Here is a 12,979-nt window from a genome sequence, read left to right as displayed (position 1 = left end):
AAAAAAAAAAAAAAAAAAAAAAAAAAAGGGGGGGGGGGATGAGATAAGACTGAAACAGCCTTAGAAACTGGTGGTATGGAGGGAAATGATGGAAGGAGAATATAAAAATAGGAATAACAGAAATCATATTGTTAAACAATAAGGTACTGTAAAATCATTTTAGTATAAGATGTAGTGTTCTGATCAGCCATTTAAAAATAACTTATAGCCTCAGAAGCTGTGAATGATCGATACAGCAGGTCTGTGTCATACAGAAGAAGAACTCTAGGCTGGATTTTGTGGTTGACCTGCTTGAATTCTTTTTGAACAGAGAATATTTTATTTGAAAAATGGCCGTTTTGATTTAAATTGACTTTTCTATTGTACTTTTAATTTAATTACTTGTAGACTTTTTGTTTTCTAAAAGAAACCAGGTTATTAGTAAATAAAAATGATATGTCTACCAATTAACAAAAAAACTAACAATTGTGTTAGCTTTGTATAACTAGGGGGGAAGGGGAAGTGAAAAGCTGATTAAAAATGGGTCCATATAGAACTTTTTGAAATGAAAACATCAGATTTTTCACAAAAAGTTTTTTTCATTTTTCTGATCAGCTCTATTTTTAGGAGAATTTTTTATGTCATCTAGTTATTGAAGGAAGGTCCCAGAAGAAAGCGATTTTGAGTTGAAAGTACTAATTTAATTTTCTGTCAAATTCTTGATCCCTATCTGAACCAAAACTACGTGGGTCTTTTAGAGGGATAATGTCAAGGCTTTGATATTGATGATGGACTTGAAAATAATTAAATTACTATTTTCAGACTTTCTGCTCTACTGAACAGGGCACTGGAATGGGAATTGGGAGACCTTATTTCTGTTTCCATCTTGTCACTGACCTCCTGCAGCACTGACCCCAGGCAAGTCATTTCCCCTTCTGTGTCTCACTTTCCTTCTCCCCCATTATTTGTCTGCTCTATTTAGAGTGTAGATTCTTTGTGTCTGTGGAGCCTGCTTCTTAGTATGTGAGTTCACACTACTTAGCAGAGTGAAGCCCTGATCTCAGGTTGTGCCTTAAGGTGCTGTTGTAACATAAATAATAATAATAATCTGACTGCATTTCTCATCTTTGAAGTGAAGTTTTAAAAAATACAATGAAGTCTGGATTATTTTTTCTGAACCCCTTCATTAGAATGAAACGCAGTTGCCTATATCAGCCTCTGCAACAGATTTGCTTTTATTTAAAAAAAAAAAAAAAAAAAAAGGATTTGAGAAAAATGTTTTCTTTATAAATTTCTCCTCCTCTCATGAGGAACCTAAACCTTTAACTGAATAATTTCTGTGCTTTTGTGGTTAGTGTGTGGCAAGTATAAACACCCTGAATGCAGCCCTGGGGCTCAGTGCATCTGCTGTAGCTCTCTAATGTTTCTTGCAGCCATTCACTCCCTGTCACTGCAAAGTAAGACAAAGCTGATTGACTGCAGGTTTTTATTGCTAATATCTGCAAACAAGCAATTCCTATTTACTTGTCATGGAAACGACAAGTACAATCGAATGTTATGGATGCGTTAATTTAGTTTTATGTAAACAAATTATGTTAATTTCCATGCAGATTAGGTCTGGCCCTTTGTGTTTCCACGTTTGGTAATCCTTGGGCCAAATCCTCATTCTATTTGAGTCAGTGGAGGCTTTGCCTTTGAGCTCTGTGACTCTGGGATTTGGTTTCCTAATATTTAAAGCTGCCCTGGAAAGCTATATGAAATAAACCTAAATATATATTAAAAGGTGCTAACAAAGACTGCTTCCCTTCAGTATTGGGGGTATGCTGCTACTGGCCTAGGCACACTCCTGTATAGAACCTGGCACCGAAGACCATCCTGGTTTCAGACCCCCTTTCGTTCCCTCTTTCCACAAGAGCTTCAGGATTAGGTGGGAATAATTTCATGCTCCATACTGCCATCAAGGCAATAGATTCAAAGCTGTGGTTGCCCAGCAGAGCCAGAAACAATTGGGGCATCAAGCTTCCTTGGAGTCATTCTCCCAGGGTTAGTTACTGGTGACAGTTGTTGGTCACACTCTTTTACATTCATTGGAATGTAATGAGTTAATGGTATGAGGCAATGAGCAGGTGGGTGGAGACAGGAGAAAAACGTGGCACTGCGTCAGAGCTAGAGAATACCAGTAATGAAAATGAAAGGTGTATTGTCAGGACATTCAGGAATGGCTTATAGAACTGTCACAAGGTACGTGGTCAAAAATTAATTTTTAGGTGGTGGAAGAAAGGAAGCATTGGAAATAATATTAATAATGATAACATGCTTTTATCTCCTGTTCCTTTGTACATTAAGTGTGCAGGTCCTCTGTAAATAAATGTTTTTGCTGTATAAATACGTATTGATTCTCCTGCTTAGTAGATTAGGGCTAGTCCACTGACATGATCTTTATTTTACTTTGTAAAACATAGTGTCAAAGCAGTGATCTGCTTATGCTCAATTAATGGCCTATACCAGGAGCTGGCAACCTGTTATTAGCTACAGGCCAGAACAACTCTGCTTCAGGCCAACACGGGCTGGGTGGCTTCAGCAGCACATCAGGAGCAGGAGGCTTTCCGCATCTGTTCCAGGGCCAGGCAGCTGGAGCAGTGGTGGAGTGGGCCCAGCTTTCCCCAGTCGCTGCTCCCTGGCTGCAGCATGGGCGCAGCTTCCAGCCAGAGGTGAACAGTCTGGGACCACATATCTGTAAACTGTGTTGATGCTGCCACTTTTTCTTCCCCTGCCCCTCTCCCCTGGCTGTGGTGCAGGCACAGCTGGAAGCTGTCTGGCCCTGCACATCTTATCAGCTGGAAGCTGTGCCCACACTATACCCAGAAACAGTGGGGAAGAAACAATGGCAGCACAAATGCGGTTTGCAGATAGCTGAGAGAGTGGGGAGAAGCTGGTTAGCCATGGCACGGCTTTTCACTGCCTGGCCCTGGCCCTGGCCCTGGCATGGGTGCGAGAACAGGCAAAGCTGTCTCACTCTGTGGGCCAGATCCAGTGGCTCTGGGCCTAATATTTAAAGCTGCCCTGGAAAACCAACTATATGAAATCTGTGGGCTGGATCCTGTGGGCCATGGTGCTGACCCCTTGGCTCTACAGTTTACTATGAGCCAAGAAAGGGAGATGGAAATTCACTTGAGAATAAGGGTTTCCTATGATATCTATACATTGAGGATTAATGAAAAAAATTGTAAACATTCTAGTTGCAAACTGCAGTGGTTTAGTTTAGTATGTTATGGTAATGATTCTTCAGCTGCCTACTTTTCAAGACTGAAATATACTCTATTAATTTCATGCTGGAGTTGTATATCCTCTACTCTCCTGCTTGTATCCTGTGCTTGTTCCTCATTGTTTGTTTTCTCTTTTCTTCAAAGGTTTAGATTACTATTTTACCATTGTGCCCATTATATGTGTACTAGGCATTCTCCAAATGCTGGGTGAGGATGGCCCCTACTCCAAGGAGTATGTTATCTAAGAATAGACAAGAGACAGAGGTCAGGGGAAAGAAACAGGAACAGCAAGAGGCAATGTTCGTACCATTTACATCTAAGTCAGTTTGATCCTTTAAGAGCCATGTGGCAGAAATAAGGGACTTAAAATGTGGACGAAGCTTAAAAGGGAAGAAGCTTTGTGGGTGAGCTGAGAAATGCATGGAACTGATAAAACGGTGATGCATGTGGTATAAAAACTGGGACTTGATTCTGCGAACATTTCTACACATGAGTAACTTCACTTTTCTGACTTGAGTAACTCTACTCATTAATAGTGTCACTGCTGTGCATTTTTGCATGACAGTCTGTTGGCCTCCTTGTACTGTTCTTTCCCTCCACTAGTTCTTCATAGCTTGCTGAGGATTGCTGCACCGTGCTGTCTATATAAGAATCCTGCAAAACCAAAACCCAAGAGTAATCTTCACGTTACAGCCTGTTTTGGCACAAAGCACATTGGACAAGAGCAGCACCTGAGGTGCTGGCAAGACACCAAAGAACAGGAGCAGTCTTGCAGGCCAGGCAGATGTGATGTAGGCAGGGTGCTGTGCCCACTGTAATAGGGCCAGGTACCTAGATTGCTGCTTAAGCACCTAGAAATATTTTGACTGGGGATGTATCTGCATCTAATATAAATGCAGAAATAACAAAAGCAAGAGGGAAACAATCATACATATTGGGGCTGTTGTCTTTGGTGTAATTTTTGAAGTATTTTAAAATTTCAAGTGCAACAGAAAGCAAAAAATCATCAGCATTGTGAAATATTCATTTGGCACAATATGCTGAACATTAAAAATGTCCTTTATTTAAAAAATATATATTTTTGGCTTATCCTGTTTATGGATCAGAGTTATTGTCCTTGTTTTTTTTCCTCATTATTCATGCTGATTTCCTTTTTCCTCACCATATTACTAACTGTAATACTCATACATAGAAACTTTACCAGTGTGAGTGGAGCCCTGTTGTGCTAGGCACTGTACTGAGAGAGAGTTTCTGCTCAGAAGAGCTTATGGTTTAAACCAGGGGTTGGCAACCTATGACTCAGGCTGCATGAAGTGATTGGATATGGCCTGCAGTAGCATGGGGAATCAGCTACATGCTGCTCAGTCCAGCATGTCCCCTTCTTCCCCATGCACTGTGCTGCTAACTCCACTCCTTCCCCACCCCCCTCTTATTGTCCCCCTCCACAGCTGTCCTTCCTTCACCCTTCCCCCTGCATCAAGAACTGCCTACTGTCACTGCTGAATTCAGCCCTTTCCACTGCCACTGGGGGTGGAAGTTGGGGGTGCATGGCTTAAGTAGTGGAGGTGGCAGCAGGCAACTTGGGTACCCTGGAGTGGGGTGGTGCAGATGGGAATGTCCTGCAGTGGTGGCCTGCTGTCTGAAAGGTTGTTGACCTCTGGTCTAAGGGTTGATCCTCCTTTTTAAAGTTAATGGGCCGCAGCATGGTGAGGGGGGTACTGAACAACCAGAAGGGCTGGAGCCTTAAACTGCACTTTGAGGCAGGGCATCTTTTCATGTATCTGTCCTTTGCCATGTGTGCTTACTGGGATAATATTGATATAGGGAAGCTAGAAGGGCATTGGCAAGTTTAAAATGACATCTTTCAAAAATCAGTCCTGTCCAGCAGATAAAAACCTCAAACTGGGAGAGGAGATCCATGTTCTGTTCGTAGTGCTTCCATTGACATACTGTGTCTCTTCAGTTTACTCTTTTACATCCCAGTCTCTCCACTGACGTTACCGTAAATCTGGCCCACCTCTGAAAAGAGACCTGTCTGCTCTGGGAGGCTGTAAGAGTTCTTCTGCCTGTCTTAATTCTTCTGTGGTACTTCCAACATGCCATTCAAGCAAGTGCTGAGGGTGTGCTTATATGTTTGTGGTCTCCAAAGGAAAGGCCAATTTTAGGCCTCAGGAGTTTAATTGTGTCCTTTTTAAAAAACGTATTGGTTGGTGGGGGGATGGGGTTGCTCCTTGGATGTTGCCACTTAACTAGCCTGGCACATGAAAGTTACCTAGTGTGAAAAGTTACTTTCATGTTGATACATTTAACACACTTTGTTTTTACTGCAAACTTTCATTTAAGCCTGTTTTTAAGCCTGTAAAAAAAGCTAGTAACTTGCTCATACAGTCGGTCACCTTGTTTTATTCAAGGTTGCAGAGTATTTTTCTAAAGAGTGCAAATAACTTCTGAATTTCCTGCCCCTCACCATTTCCCCACAAAATGCAGACAGTATTTTCTTTTTTTTCTCATTTTCATTTTCTTGCTGAAAGGATACTTTATTCTCCCCCCCACCCCATCTCATCTGAGAAGCATAGAGCATAAAATGATGGAAGTTGCTCAGTAGCTCTTTAAATATAAACAGCTTATAGCATATGAAATCAGTCCTGCTGAAATGAACTGGAGTGTGCATGTTTTCTCCTGTGTTCTGCTGGATCAAAGAATGACAGAGCTGTTTGTTGTACACACATTTCCCTTACTAACGCCCCTTACTAAGCTTTAATACCCCTATATGTAGCAGATGGTTCCGTTGAGCTTGTGTGACAGAAATATGCTTTGGTGATGAAGGCGTTGGGTTCTGCCCCTTCTGCTGAATATATGGTTGAACAGTCATGACTGTTGCCTCATTTAGAGCCATAGATTCATAAATGTATGTGCAATTTCCAAAGTCTCATATGGACTGCATTTTACAAGGAAATACTTGATAAGGTAAGGAAAATGCATTTAGGTTCAGTTAAAATACCCATCCAGAAATGTAGACCATAAGCCAAATACAAAGAAATAGGACAATACCTGTAAATTAGACTTGCCTTGAGGGGAGGAGTGGGGGAGACAGGGATGGATGACATCAAAATTCAAGTGAAGGAAATCTATTATTGTAACTATAGCCCTATAAGGGAGTTGTAAGGGAAACATATATTTTTTATCATCCTACAGAGACACTTGCGTACCATTCAATATTGATATACATTGCAGAAGCTTTAAAGCAACACAGTAATATAAAATGAGTGGGCACACAAGCATCTCTTCACATCTCTTGAATCAAAAGCGATAGAGAGATGGTGACAGACTCCAGCATGGACTAGCCAAGTAAGTTCTTAGGTCATGAAGAGGCTTTTACACCAAGTTTCACTACTATTGGTATCTGATCTAGCTTTATTAACACTAAGATGCATATACCTGCATTTACAGACCCTTGCTGAACTGCAGACATACTCATAGATGTATCAGTAGCAGTCATAGTTACTGTCTGCTATTCTCAGTCCTACCTTTTCTGGATGTCAACAGAAACCTGGGAACATTCATGCCTTGCAGCACCTCCTCCTTTTTATAATTTTGAGTTAATTGCAGTTTTGGGTGGAGTTGGAGTGAAATGATTATTACTGTATCTCCATTAAAAAAACAAACAAACCAAGACACAAAACTATGTGGAAAAACTACTTAAAACGTTGAGAGCAGTAGATGAGCAAGGTACATGTCCGATCATGACCACTCTGGGCAAAAAGTTTTGCTTTATTTCTACCGGTTTCTTTATATTTGGATTGGGTGTTGAACAGTTGCATCTTGCTCACTTGGAACTTCCCCCTTCCTTTTGTGGGGGGGTGTTCTCAGTGACATTGGAAAAACAGTGGAAAGATGCTAGTTTTTCATTCTAACATGCTTGGAAGTGATCTAAACATAACATCCTGAGTTAGAGAGAGCATTTTGTCTGGGGTGATCTGTGGAAATGCATATTATTAAGTAACATCAACATCCCATCTGCAAACACCTCTTTCTGTAATTTAAATTCCTGAAGAGCTCTCTGGAGGTGTTTTTGAGATGATAGCTGTCTCATTTTAGTAGCTATCTATTTCTGTTTTTCTTGTTTGTCAGCGTTGGAGGGCAAGCTGATTTTGAGTCTTAAGCACTTTATGATTTTTTTTATTTATATCTTTGTCCAACAGAATGGCTACTTAATTTCTTTGGAATTAGTTTTTGCCAGAGCAGGCAAAGTGTTGAAAAAAGGATTTGGACAGTGTTAAACAGCACCAAAAAACATAACCTTTTATGAGAGTCTATTTTGTTGTTTCAACAGTGACTCATCTCCATTACGTTGCATCCATCTGTCTCTGTAACTAAACATGGAAAAAAAACCCCCACCCAAACAGACTGAGGTTTTACAGCCTCCCATGGGAATTGGATATCCACATCTCCTTGGCTGCCTGTGCTTGTTCACGTATTAGTTAGGACTCTCCAGAGTCACTTAACTGTTATGTGTATTAAGTCCCCAACCCCTGCGTTTCAAAATGACCACAGCCGCACTTTAACTAAACCTTGTTGAATGAGCTTTAGTTAAAGCACCCCCCCATGGCCATTTTGAAATGTGAGGGGCGCTTAATACATGTGAAGGTGAGCCATTTTAATTAGAGCAACTGTCCGGGAGCCACTTTAAATAAAATGCCACCGCCTCACCTCTGAGCCCATGTATAGGCAACCTGTAATTTTAATGGGAGTTGGGCATCTACATGCTATAAACAGCTTTGAAAATTACAGTCATGGTCATAGACTGTTTTTAAAATTTTCTGATGTTTGTTACTTCGGGGTTAAGTTTCAGCATTTTCTGTTAGGCCTCCTTAATGCACAGCTTTTGTAAACCGGAGGAAAAAAATCAGTCTATTCATTTTTATAGTGGTGTCATTCTGTCTTCCACTTCACCAAAGACTGTTGCCAGAAGCATTAATGCAGAAGTTTAGGAATAGTTTTTTGTTGTTAGGACTACAGTTTTTGCTTTTTGATGCATCTAGATTTTATGGCTGGTTGACCTGAAAATTAAAGATCAACCTTTTCTGTGCATTTGCTAAATTTTAGCTTCTTGAATTGAACATTCTGAAACCAAAGGGCTCCATCTCCTCACATCCCTATCTGTCATCCCCAGAAGACAGCAACAAATACAAAGCTAAGAAAAAGGAATAATCAGTGTCCATTCATGTTTTAGAAGTATTAGGCTTGTGACAACATAAAAGAACCACTTTTCTATTTGAAGTATTGCCTGTTGTAAAATAAATCAGAGGTAACTGGGGTTAAAATCAGAACTGGTATAACTTTGCTTTCTTTAGTATCTGCTATGACTTTCAGTTTTGTCTAGAATCTCTTTCCAGAGTTTAGAAAAGTAGAAGGAGCATTAATAACTCCGATTATGCAAATTGATCTCACTAAACCATGCAATGAAATTATGGAATGCACTTCTCAAGGACATGAATGGCAACCCCTTTATTTAAGATACAAATGCTTCAGTAGAGTGAACAAGGCACTTACAAATGTGCTGTGTGGAACAGTGTAGATTAAATGTATATCTTAGATTAAATGATCTAAGAAGTTTCATAAATGTTGTATTTGTGTGGATAAAGGGCTGATGATCAGAATTTAAACTTTCCCAAGGTTTCATGATGGGACAAATTCCTACAAGTTTGTACTTTTTCAGATGAAAGCCTTCCATCCATCTGCCAATCTTTTGTCCTCTTGGATATTCCACAGGTGGCTGGAGCAGTTTGTCTGCATAGTTTTTATGACTGGTATTGATGGAAAAATGTTACCTTACAGAAATATGGGGGGAAAAGTAGCCAAAATGGGTTTGGAAAATAAGGCATAGAATTCTTGCTACCTTGATTTTACACTCACTTTGTCGTACAATACATAATGCATCAAAAATTATCCCTTCCTTTGTGCAGCACAGTCAATGCAACTCCATTTTATGACACTAGCAAAGCATTGACTCAATATGATGTGCAGCTCCTGACATCATATCATTTGCTGTTGTTGATATTGTACCTGTTCTCAAAAATTAGGCCAAAGGTCATACTACAGCTTCTCCATGTTGAGTGACAACTAAATTTAACCTTTTCAAATCATTAAGATACTTGGGATGAAAAAATATGGTTAATGTGTAGAATATCAGCAGTCATGTTCAAAAAGGTGCAACTACAACCTCATCCTGCTCCATTGGGAATGAGTAGCATAGCTCCTATTGGCTTAGAATGATAGAATCACAGAAAATTAGGGTTGGAAGGGACCTCAGGAGGTCATCTAGTCCAACCCCTGCTCAAAGCAGGACCATCCCCAACTACATCATCCCAGCCAAGACTTTGTCTAGCCGGGTCTTAAAAACCTCCAAGGATGGAGAGTCCCAAACCTTTCTAGGTTACCTGTTCTAGTGCTTTACTACCCTGCTGATGAGAGTTTTTTCCTAATATCTAACCTAAGCTTCCCTTGCTGCAACTTGAGACCATTGCTTCTTGTCTTCTCATTTGCCACCAGTGAGAACCATCTAGCACTATCCTCTTTGGAACCAACCTTCAGGTAGTTGGAGCCTGTTATTAAATACCCCCTCAGTCTTCTCTTCTGCAGACTAGATAAGCCCAGTTCCTACAGCCTCTCCTCAGATGTCATGTTCCCCAGCCCCCTAACCATTTCTGTTGCCCTCCAGTAGACCCTCCAATTTGTCCACATCCTTTCTGCAGTGAGGGGCCCAAAACTGGACACAGTACTCCATGTATGGTCTCACCAATGCCAGATAGAGGGGAATAATAATTTTCCTCAATCTTCTGGGAACGCTTCTATTAACACAGCCCAGTATGCCATTAACCTTTTTCACAAAAATGACACACTGTTGGCTCATATTCAGCTTCTTGTCCACTGTAACCCCCAGGTCCTTTTCTGCAGAGCTGCTTATAACAGGTTAGGTGCCTGAGGGCCCTTATGATGCTCTCTACAGGCCCCCCTCATCCTTGCTAGGCACTCTCTCTGCACTCTCTCTCAAGGTCACCTTGCCTTCTCCCCTTCCACGTCTTGATGGATGCTTCATGTAAGGGAGGCTGCCCTCAGAGACTGGCAAGCCTAAGGAGTTCTGTCTTACCCAGTGGTCGACTCTCAGCCTTGCATGCTTTAAGGGCTTATTGTGTGCCTCCATCTGCCCCTACGCCACAAGGTGTTATGAATCAGCAGCCAGGTGGGACACTTGTCTCCAAGTCACCAGGCCACCTCAGGCCTTCATTACCTTGTTGGGGCTTCAGCTTTCCCAGCTTCTACCCCTCTACTCAGGCTGGTCCATTAGCTGAGGCCCACTATTTTAGACCTGGCTTCTGAGCTGCATCCCTACACTCTGCCCCTATCAGGGCTACAGGCCCTGTGGCCCCCATGCTCTGGCCTTCCCTGGGCTCTGGGTGCTCTGACTATGCCTTGAGCCTGCCCCTAGCAGGGCTCAAGGCAATCACATTAGGGCACTAATGGGACCTCCCAAAAACCACTCTGCGCAGTTACCCCCAAACCACTGGTTTACATTACAATACAATGCAAAAAGCCATCTGGCTACAACAGAAAACTATCCCTCATGCTGGGTCTCAACATAAACATTCACTCCCAGTCTGAACCACCAAGCTGTCTTCCATACTGGGCCCTACTTCCCTGTAGGCATCTAGTTTGCAGGTCTTAGGGCCTCTCCCCTCAACCAGGCAGTTCCCTTTAGCCTCCCTGCACCAGAGCTCCTTTCCCTGTAGCTTGCAGGGTCAGACCTGGTTTATATTTCACCTAAGCCCTGCCCCCTTCTGGTCATGTGCCTCCTTTGTCAGCTGACTCGATTACAGGGCTGTCCCTTAACCCACACTCTGCTGGCTGCCTGTGCCTGTGCTGCAAAGACCCTGTCCTTAAAGGGGCCATGCCACTTTCCAGTAACAGGCCAAGGGTTCCCTGTGATGCTGCTGCCTAGCCAATAGGTCCCCCAGCCTGTACTGGTGCATGGGATTGTTCCATCCTAAGTACAAGTCTTTGCATTTGTCCTTATTGAACCTCATGAGATTTCTTTTGGTCCAGTCCTCCAATTTGTCAAGGTCTCCCTGAATCCTGTCACTACCCTCCAGTGTATTTACTACATCCCCCCAGCTTGGTGTCATCTGCAAACTTGCTGAGGGTGTACTACATCTCATCTTCCAGGGTGCTGATAAAGATACTGAACAAAACTGATTCCTGGGATACTCTACTCGCTGCATCAAAGTGGCAGAAACTATTACCATTATTGTTGCACCCACAAATTTACGCATTTATGGTATGATATGGGCATCTGTTCTCTTCCTCTTTTGTGCTGCCATAAAAATTAATATGGTAGCACAAACTTAATGTCTGTTTATACCCTTAGTATCTGATAGGAATGATTCTTAGGGAAGTGTTTCCCGATAGGAATTGGGGTAGCACAAAAATTACTGTGGTAGCACAAACTTAATGTCTGTTTATATCCTTTGGGGAAGTGCCTGATTCTTGGGGAAGTGTTTCCTACTTCTGCCATTTAACTTGGAAATGGTGGATTCTTGTTAGACTCCTCTGAAGTTTCTCTGCCTGTATTCAGGGCATGTTGCATCAATTTTCAGGGTCATTTCATCCAATGAAAGAGTAAAACCCTGAACTTCAGAACCAAAAGTCCTTTAGACACCTTTCTCAGACACTTTCTACAGCACACAAACCTTGTTTGTCCCTTGAGGTGTTAGTCTCAAAAGTCTGTATGTAGAGTAATACTGAAGATATTGGTATTTTCAAAATACTTTGGCAAATAAGGAATGAAGTTTCAAATTTGCACATCAGAAAGCATACATTCATATGTCAGAGGCTGCTTCAGTTCCTGTGTTCTGTTTTCCCATTTAAATAAAAAAATATCTGAAATAGCAGTGAAGAGAGACAAAATTTTCCTTTTGTTTCTGGGAAGTAAACTTGAGGATACTGACAGTATTCCACTTGTAGGAAGGTCTGAGTAGATTCTGTTGCGGGGATCCACAACTCTCATCCCTCATGTATTTTTCATGTATTTGAAATAACTTTCTCTTTTCTAAAGGCAACATTTTTCTTTCCAGAAATGTATTTATTACAAGCCAGAGAGGAAAATCCTGTGTGGCAGGGGTTGGTTCAGCAGTATATGTTCAAGATACAAAAAAGAAACTCCATCAAAGTTAAGTTAAGGGAGTTATCTGAACCTTTTCTTTCAGATTTATGGTACAATTTTTAACAACAGGCTCCTGTAGATTTCCCCCCTTCCCCCCCCCCAACATGCTTCACAGCATTGTATTTTTTTCATTTACCTACAGAAAGCCCATCTAGATTCTGTTACAAACCCTGTGTATTACACATAGTATCAATCATCGTGTGTGTCTCCCTGTCAATAAGTAAGTATAAATAGGACTGACATTGCTTTGTGTGCAGCTCCCTTCCCCCACCATGCAACTGCACTCATCAAAATTCAACTTGGTGCTCTTGAAGCTGCTCATTTTGCATGCAAAAAAATATAAATGGAAAATTGGTCTGGAGACCACAGTTATTTCTGGTGTTACCACATATTTGCTGTATGGATTTCAATGGGTCATTCACTCTGTAATTTACCAGAGTGTCATTTCAGCTGTGGGTATTTCAGATTGACACACAAGGCTTCTTCTTTTTTAAAATTTTTTGGGGGGGGGGGG

General features: G+C 41.5%; 1 protein-coding gene across 1 annotated transcript in view; it reads left to right on the top strand.

Annotated features, from left to right (window-relative positions):
• The window catches only part of CUNH1orf21 (chromosome unknown C1orf21 homolog), a 262,650-nt gene that overhangs the window by 12,629 nt on the left and 237,042 nt on the right, over positions 1 to 12,979 (top strand). The gene's annotated exons all lie outside the window — the stretch shown is intronic.

This window comes from Gavialis gangeticus, unplaced genomic scaffold (assembly GCF_001723915.1).
Source record: "Gavialis gangeticus isolate Ggan-Ray unplaced genomic scaffold, GavGan_comp1, whole genome shotgun sequence".
NCBI classification, from domain to species: domain Eukaryota; kingdom Metazoa; phylum Chordata; order Crocodylia; family Gavialidae; genus Gavialis; species Gavialis gangeticus.
The sequence above is the reverse complement of the archived record's forward strand: the minus strand, read 5'-3'. Positions and strand labels throughout refer to the sequence as shown.